At 33.3% G+C, this 9,752-nt stretch overlaps 1 pseudogene; it reads right to left on the minus strand.

Moving 5' to 3' along the window:
• Positions 1-483: 483 nt before the first annotated feature.
• Positions 484-9,752, minus strand: part of LOC102882516 — a 29,817-nt pseudogene continuing 20,548 nt past the window's right edge.

Here is a 9,752-nt window from a genome sequence, read left to right on the forward strand (position 1 = left end):
TCTGTTTCAGACTAGTTTGATTCTCAGTTGTCTGCATGCTCTAGCCTTAACTCCTTAGCACAGCATATACAATTTGATGTCTAATTCACTTGGGGCTGGAGTCTTATTTGATGTGAAGCCCTGAGAAAAGACCTTGGCTAGTTCAGGGAAATCTCTTTGGCTGCCCCAGAGTGTGCCACGTTGTCAGTATAAAAGCAGTTGTCCATAAAGGAGAAACTCACTGGGAAAGTGGGGGGATCAATAGAAGGTGGGGCCACAGAGGTGAAGTGAGACACCAAAGCCAAGATAGGATGAATGAAAAAATAAAAGACAGTACTATGAATCAGGAGGCAAGAAAAAGAGATTCTTTTCTTTAACACTTTATTTAAAATTAACAAAATGATAAACAGTTGTAGGTAAATGTCAATTCAGTACATTTAGTTGAATAATAAAAAATTTTTACATATTCAAAAGTGTATAGATTCTTTACTAACATTGAACATTTTAGTCTATGTAGTCAAAGTTTTTTGGAATTCCAAAATTTTTATCAATTTTATTTTCTTCAAATTCAAATTTTCTTTTGGCCCAAGGTTTTATTGCAAACATGCTATCAGTCCATCTGTTAGCAGTTTTGGCTACTTTATTTGCTTGGCATGTTTCTTTGACAACTTGAGAATCACATTTTTTTTTTTTTTTCGTATTTTTCTACTTCTGCCTTTAGCTGTTCCCTTGGAAGAAACCTCCTTTGCTAGCATGGTTTGCTCTTCCATCTCATGTTGGCTAGTTTTAGCTTTCTCAATGCTTTTCTGTTGGTTTGTGTGCTTTTAGTTTTTCTCAGATAACAGATTCCAGAACCTCCAGTTCACGTTTCCTTGCATGAAGAGCTTTACTTGGAAAAGTCCCCAAATAAGTAGATGTTCCAATCCTCTCACAGTCAACCATACTATCATCTACTAAGCTTTGAAGGGCTTCTTTTAGTGACACAGTCAAAGAGAAAGTAACACCTTTCTCTTTAGGAGAAATCTTTTCCATGTCTTCTCACTGAAATACATCTTTCATCTCAAAAGATATTTTTTTCAGGCAAGCTCTCTTTTCCTCTGCACTCCTTTATTCTTTGACAGAATTTAACCCATCATGGCCTGTAAGGAAGACTAACTCAGTGTGGTGTTTCCTTAATAAAACAACTGATTCACAAAAGGGCAGAGATTCCTGTCCTTTGGTAAAAACCAATAGATTTTTACAGAAATCATCTAACTGGAATAAAAACTTGTTAGATTACTTTTAAAATGGTGAGCAATTCAGAAGTGTACTGTACATGTTACACTCAACTGTCAAAAATCAAGAGCCATGTTTGGAATCTAGGACATCCAATTGCAACAACACCCCCACTCTTTTCGTACTTTCCTTCCTCTTCTTTCTTTTTCTTTCTTTCTCTTTCTTTCTCTCTCTCTCTCTCTCTCTCTCTCTCTCTCTCTCTCTCTCTCTCTCTCTCTCTCTCTCTCTCTCTCTCTCTCTCTCTCTCTCTCTCTCTCTCTCTCTCTCTCTCTCTCTCTCTCTCTCTCTCTCTCTCTCTCTCTCTCTCTCTCTCTCTCTCTCTCTCTCTCTCTCTCTCTCTCTCTCTCTCTCTCTCTTCCTTCCTTCCTTCCTTCCTTCTTTCCTTCCTTCCTTCCTTTTTCTTTCTAACAGAGGTAACATTTGTTAATAACATTACAGGAATTTCAGGTGTACAACATTATAATTGGATATCTTTATACTCTATTGTGTGCTCATCACCAAAAATATAGTTTCCATCCATCACCATATTTTGACCCTCTTTATTTATTTTACTTCCCCATCCCTACTCCGTTTCCCCTTTGGTAACCACCATTTTGTTGTTTGTATCTATGAGTCTGTTTTTCTTTTGTTTGTCTGTTACTTTTTTGTTTTATATTCCACATATGAGTGAAATCATACAGTTTTTGTCCTTTTTCATCTGATTTATTTTGCTTAGCATAATAACTTCAAGATCCATCCAAGTTGTCATGTGGTATATATTTACAAAGGAATACTAATCAGCCATAAAAAAATGAAATATTATCTTTCCCTGTCCTTATTAAGGGGCTACAGCTATGGTAGTCGGATCTGGGCAGACTGAGGCACTGGTTCTGAAGTGACTTGTGGTCTTTCTGAGTTTGTGAGATACTCAGTCATGTTCTCAAAGCCTTAGCCTAACCTAACTCATCCTCGAGGAATAGACACAGGAATAGACATAGGGTGCTAAAGGGCAAGAAGGCTACAGACATCCTCATGGTTTCCTCCTGTTGCCCAGAGGTGCCAAGGAGAGATTCTTGAAGTCACTGGGCTAACTTTCAAAATTTCCATTTTGTGGAGAATTTGTCAGTTTGTGACAAAGGAAGGATTGCACATGGATCTTCCTAGACAGAAGAGGTCAGTGTTCTCACTGCAGCCTGGGTGCCAGTCTTCCAGTGCCTCCTAAAAACCAAACCTCTTCCTTTTTTGAGCTGTTCCTTCTGCCTGAAAGGATTTTACTCAAAGTACTTGCAAAATTATCTCTTACTAACTGAGGCTTAAGACTAACATTTCCTGTGAAGGCCTCTCTGCACCTTCTCCAACCCTTTATTTTCCAAGAGGAACGAAGCACCTGCCTTCTGGAATGGCTGCAACAACTTTGTCATATGTCTGCTACATGATTTATTACCTTGAATGTAGCTTTCTTTTTCCCCACAGCCTTACTCCATTATCAGTGAGATCTGGAAAGACTATTCCCTCTATTTCCTTGCAGTGTCTGGTATATGGCAGGCTTTAAAAAATGTTTTCAGTGCTTTAAAGTCAAATATAATCTTAATTCTTTTACATAAAAAGATGATAGAAAAGAAAAATAAAATCATCACCTGTAAAGGGTTCTGTTAAAAACACATAAGTTGATTTTATATTAACAGAAAGTTTTGTTTTAGATGGTTCACATTCTTCTCCTTACTTTTTATCGTTTTGTTTATTTTATGATTTTGGATATTAAAGTGATATGAAACAATCAGCCTAAAGAGATCGAGATTTTATTTTGGCAAAAATAACATAATAAGATTCAATTGAACAAATATGTAACATTTACTAGGTCCAAAACTATAATTACAGGGTTAGGGTGGGATGGTTGTGGAGGTGGCAGTGAATGTAAAGAGGTGCTCTGGTTAAACGTGGCCTTGAGTTATTTTAAAACTTTGATGGGTAGAATTTATATGCTTCTAGTAGGCAATTTGAAGTTTCCAACTGTTGTAGAATTGGGAGAAGTGGTGATTTCCTCATCCCTCTATTTCTTTTTTTTTTAATTTTTAAAAAATTTTTCCTTTAGTGTTATAAGAGTAAGGCAAATTTTTGAAGTCTACTGTCCAGTAAGATAACCTATCAGAATCTGCATTCTGGCTAGTAATATAAACAAGCTGCATATGATTGCACCAGGAGAGCTTCATTGTAAACTATGCTGCCCTTTGTGGGGTAGAAATGTTTCTTATTTCCTATATGTTGCGTTTATTTAATTCCAAATAACTCAGATTTTACAAAACGTTGTGGCATTGACTTATTGTAGCAATGGAAATGGAGCAGAGGAATCTGAGACAACAATCTTTTTCAGGGTCCTCTAATTTAAAATTAGACTTGCTAGTTAGTTTTTTTTTTTTTTTGAAAATGTACCTTCTGAAAATAAAAGTGATATGTTAAGTCTTTTCAAAAATATGTACCCCCATATATAAAGTCTACGAGATTTCTGTATAACTAAACTCAAAACATACTGTCTACATTCTACTGTTTAACAATTGTGTAATGGATTAAAATATTACTTTGTGTACCATCTACATATGTTCCCTTACTTATCTGAGTGATATTCTTTTCTTTTTCTTTTTAAATTGTGACAGAAGTAAATGTCTGCTCTAAACATTTCTGGCTATATGAAAGCTTATAGAGTAAAATTTACTTTTTGATCTCTTTCCTTTCTCTCCTCTCAGCCCAGAGCTCCAGAGGCAACCTCTGTTTCAGTTGGGTGTGCATCTTTCCAACATCCTTACTATGTGTACTAGGTTGCTAGGGCTGCTGTAACAAATACTGGGTGGCTTAAACAACAGAAATCTATTGTGTCACTGTTCTGAGGTTGGAAGTCCAAGATGATCAAGGTGTTGGCAGGTTTGGTTTCTCCTCAAGCCTTTTTCCTTGGCTTACAGATTGCTCTTCTTGGTGGGTCTTCATTTGGTTTTCTTTCCTCTGTGTCTCTTTTTGCATCCAAATTCCTTTTCTTATAAGGATACTAGTTAGATTGTATTAGGACCCACACAAATGAGTCTAATTTGAACTTAATTACCTCTTTAAAGGCCCTGTCTTTAATACATTTAATACATCCCTTTATATGTTGGAGATCAGGGCTTTATATGAATCTGGGGGTGGAATTTAGCCCATAACACTATGTATAGATTAGTATCTTTTCCCAGCATGGGTAGGAATATAGTATACACATTTTTCTGTGATTTGTTTTTCACTTAACAAAGTAACATGAAGATCTTTCAATGCTGATAGTTTTTCTCTTTTTTGACTGCAGTGTTCTTTAGCATGAATAATTCATAATCTACTTAACTATCACATTGTTGAACATTTAGGTTTCATAAATGTAATTTTTTCTTTTTAGAAATAGATTGATAGGAACGGGATTTTGGGGTAAGAGTGTAGGTTATTTATGCATTTTAGTAATACTATAAAATTGTGTTCCCAAAAGTTCAATTAATTTATACTCACATGAAAAATACTTGAGTAACATTAACCTCAATTTTCACAAATTTTGAATATTGTCACTATTTCAAAAAAATTTATATATCTAATGGAAAAACTTACAGTTTTAATATAGTTGTCTTATAAATAGATAACTTAAATATCTTTTTATATGTTCCACATGTAATTTTGTGAGTGAGTGTGTGTGTGTGTTTGTGTGTGTGTGTGTGTGTGTGTGGATTGTCTTTTTTTATATCAGATGCCCATTTTTCTTTTGGGTTGTTGGTCTTTTTCTTATTCATAATATTCTTCATGTATTATAAACATTTATCCTTCATCTGTTATACATTTTAAAATACTTCTCTCAGATATGACTTAAGATTTAAATTGACCTAGAGAGGTTTTACACTTTTATGTGATCAAAACTTTCTTTCTTTTCCTGTTAAATATTTTTATGTTTTTTTTTTTTTTAAATGCCATTTCTACTAAAAGACAATGGCACCGTTTTCCTGTATTTTCTTTGGTATCTAATTAAATGTATTTTTCCTTTTTATCACACAAGTCATAGTTTTAATCTATCCAGAAGAACTTAAGAGTGAAGCATGAAAGTCTACTTTACTTTTCTAAAAGTATTTAGGTCATTTTTGACATTTGCTTTATTTCCTTAATGAATTCAACACACTTTTCAAAATATGGAATCTTTTTAGGGTTGATAGATCAATTTGGGGAGCATTAGCTTTTTGGAGTACTGAATCTGTTACAATAACAATGATATTTCTCTATTTTTTGTTTTTCTTGCTGTTTTTCAATGAAGTTTTCTTTATAATGGCTTCGTGTGTTTATTTTTAGTTATATTCTTAAGTATATTATTAGTTTTTTAAAAATTAGATCTTTTTCTTTTTCCTATTACATTTTATAATTAGTTATTGCTGTTATATAGAAAAGTTATTACTTTCTTTGCATGTTTATCTTACATATCATTAAAAAATAGTTCTATCTCCAAGAGCTTACAAATTTAACACACACAAAAAGCCAATATTTAAATTATCAGAACATAAGAATGATAGAGCTATAATCATGTGGTGTAATCTATAAATTACTTTCAGAACTATAAGGTTCAGGTCTGCTTATAATGATCATAAAGGGCTTATTGGAGGTGCAAATTGACCTAGTCTTTTAAGGAGAGGCAGCTCACTAAGCAATGGATTATAATGAATAATGACATGGAGATGAGATCGATTTTGGTATATCCTTGAAAAAACGATTAGCATTTCTCGACAGATCAGAAGATGAGATCTAAAAGCCAGTGAGAACAATGGACAGACTGAAAGGGTGGAGAAATTATGGAAGCTCTTCAAAGTCAAGCAGAGTGTTTTGGATTTAATTCAATAAATAATGGAAATCATTTGGGGTCAGAGATATGACATTCGGAAAGTAGAGTTGAGAATTTTTTTTTTTTTTTTGGCATAATAGAGGCAATCCGAAATTAGGGTAGCTGACTAGAAAGCTATTCCAGTGATTTAATTTTATAGAGAGAGGGACCTAAACAGATAATGGTAAATAAATAAGGCATTTCCAAAGAAAAAAAGAATAAGATTTAAAAATTTTAATATAAAGGAAGAGTAAAATATTTATAATATTTATATTTTAGAAGAATATAATAACAGTGGTATGATTACCAGAAGTTGGTGGGAAGCTGTTTAAAAAAAGTTTAGGTTACTATGGGCCATGCCACCCTGAATAAACCAAATTCTGTCTGATCTCGGAAGCTAAGCAGGGTCGGGCCAGGTTAGTATTTGGATGGGAGACAACATAAGAAGACTAGGTGCTGTAGGCATAAAAATAAATAAATAAATAAATAAATAAGGGATTGTAAGCTGACAAGGTCCTTGCAATCTGTGAGGTCAACCAAGGGTTGCCTCACAACAAAAGAAAAAAAGAAAGAGAAAAAAGTTTAGATTAGAACATATTTAGATAAATATTAAAATTGTCGAAAAGTATGCTTAATATGAAACCATGTCTGGATGATTAGTACACTGAAATAACTCAACAGCATAACACAATTCTGTTCTTCCAATCTGCTTTTGAATCGTAGTGCAGTAAGACTTAATCTTTGTGGAATTTCTAGTGATGTGACTAAAAGTGTTATTTTCGGTTTTTGTTTTGGTAGAAAATTATTAAATTAGTAAAAAATGATTAACTGGAATAGTTCACAAAGAATATGATTTTCTAAAGGGTATAATTATGTTCAAGTTAAGATTTTTATAAAGGGTATTTTGTTCTATAAAGGGTAAAGACATTAGATTTCTTTTAAACTTGAAGATGACGTGTATAGGTGGATAGGAGGAAAAATGAGCAATGCTTTCAAGAATTACTACAAAAGAATTATTTCTGTTGATGAGAAGTACGGATTTTAAACCTATTGTCACAATATATTATATATATATACTACTCTACATAAATTTGCTTCTTTATTTCAATCAATAAACAATTATTTACTATTAAATATTAAAAGAAGTAAAAACATTTCAGTTTCATAAAAGTACTACCAAGAAATTTCAAAATCAAATAAAAAATATTTGACAACAAAATTGTACTAAATTCTGGAATCCCAGAGTATATCTCTTTTATGCGATGATTAAGTCTAATTACCAATTGATAAAAAAAAAAATAGTTGAAAAGACATAGAGACATTTGATTAAGAGCTGCTATAAAGTTTTTGAACTTTTCATTTTTGATTTACAGTTCTACCAGTGTTAATACATGTATAGATTCTTGTAACCACCACCATAATCAATACATACAATAGTTCTACCACTAAAATCTTCCCCAGTCCCTTATAACTTCTATTTTACTTTCTGTCTCTATGAATTTGCCTATTGTAGGTATCTCATATAAGAAGATTTATACAACATTTGTCCTCTTCTTGGTTGTGGGCTGCCTTGGGTCTAGGCCAGGATACACTGGAGGAAATAATGGGAAATTAGTCACTGGTTTGCAGTAGGAGAGACAGGATGGAATGTACTTATTCCATCTGAGCTAGAACTAGAACCTCTCCTTTTCAATATGATTGTTTTGTCACAACTTATTTAGAAATATTTTTGGAAAAAAAATTTGTCAAGAAAGCATTTAAAAATTAGAAATTAAATTTATTCTTAAATTTAATTTTAATTATACAGGTGATATCTTAATAATTATCACTGTAATAGTTAATTAATGTAGTTAAAGCTAACAGTTTCCTTTAACCAACCCCTTCTGTCTCAGTCTCCCCCGCTTTCCCAGAGGTTACTGAATTGAACATTTTTTTTCTTTCAGTAATATGTCTCAGAGTTCTAGCCATATTGATCCATTTCCTTTTAGCTGATTCACTGTATTTTATAGTTTTGATTCACTTCAGTTTATTAGGCCATTCTCTTGTTTAGATACCTAGGTTTTTAAAATGAATGACATGTTTCCTTAGAAAGAATATTAGCCTCTGTGTTACAAATGATTCCTGAGCCTGCAGCCTTATACAGTCTGGTCCTGTGAGTGTTAATGGTGTTTGCTGAAATTCTTATTTTGATTGCTAAAAGATCACATATTTTGTTTCTCAGAGTCAAACCATAGTTTGAGCACCATTTAGCCAAGTGTCAAGTTCCTTTGCTCAAAAGCAATGTGATAACTTGAATGTCAGTGGAAATCACCTTTAATTGAATTTCAATAACTTTCCCAAGAGCATAATTAAAATAATTGGCTCAGCCTGCAGCCACACACTCAGTCTAGAATAATGTAGCTTTTCATATAACACAATTCTATACAGACTGGCTTTTTCCTATACTATAGATATTCATCTAACATCATCATCTCATAATTATTTTTTTTGCCATAACATGGTTCTACTTCCTGGATTTTTGAAAAATGCATTTTTAAAATAATTGGCTCAGCCTGCAGCCACAAACACTCAGTCTAGAATAATGTAGCTTTTCATATAACACAATTCTATACAGACTGGCTTTTTCCTATACTATAGATATTCATCTAACATCATCATCTCATAATTATTTTTTTTACCATAACATGGTTCTACTTCTTGGATTTTTGAAAATGCATTTTACTTAAGCTGTAATGTTGGTGTTCTCTAGAAATTTGTACATGAAATACCCAGCATGTTTAGGAATCAATTAGAAATTTGATGGCACATGGATTGGATCATGACCTGATCTCTTGTCTTTCTCCAAAGTCCACTGAAATGACAGTAAAGGAATAAAAAATATTTAACCTATAAGGACAAAAGACAAGAGACAAATAGCACCCCTGAGGTAAAAAAAATTTCAACAACAAATGAAGAAATGATAACTACAGAGCAGCTGAAAGCCACAAAGAAGTATATGGACAGAAAAGCATGAGTTTATGCCACAGAACCTCAGAACAATTTGGAAGATGAGAACATAGTGGGAGCGCAGGCAGGACTGAAAATTTTTTAAATGAGCATAACTCCCTGCCCCTTAAATCTCTTTCCCAACTTCTCATAGACAGAAGGTCCCTCTTCCTCCCACCCCTTCTCCCTAGCACAGAATACTGTAGGTTCACTCTCTGGAAATATCGAACCAGGGAGGCTCTGAACTCAGGACATCAAGCATAGTTAAGGGTGGAGTGAGGCACAGTACCTATATAGATTGCATACATGAAAGAGGAATGGGTTATACACAGCAGGAGACATTCTCAGAATAATTAAATATAATATTACAAATAAAAAAATCAACAAAAGTGTTGAAACAAAGTTAAAGAAATCTTATGGAATATTAAAACAAAAATAAAAACATATCATTGGAAATTTTCTTTTTTAAATAGCGGGTTTATTATGGAGGTTTAATATAATTTAAAAGATTTTCAGAAAGAAAAAAACAAGACAAATGGAGGGAATAATATTATATAAAAAAATCAATAAATCAATTGTCGGAAACCAGCTGACCAAGTCAAACCAGGTCCCTGAATGGGGGAGCGGGGACTGAGAAAAAAGAGAAGACAGACAGGGTGCAGGAGGGAGA

This window comes from Pteropus alecto, unplaced genomic scaffold (genome assembly GCF_000325575.1).
Source record: "Pteropus alecto unplaced genomic scaffold, ASM32557v1 scaffold87, whole genome shotgun sequence".
Classification (NCBI taxonomy): domain Eukaryota; kingdom Metazoa; phylum Chordata; class Mammalia; order Chiroptera; family Pteropodidae; genus Pteropus; species Pteropus alecto.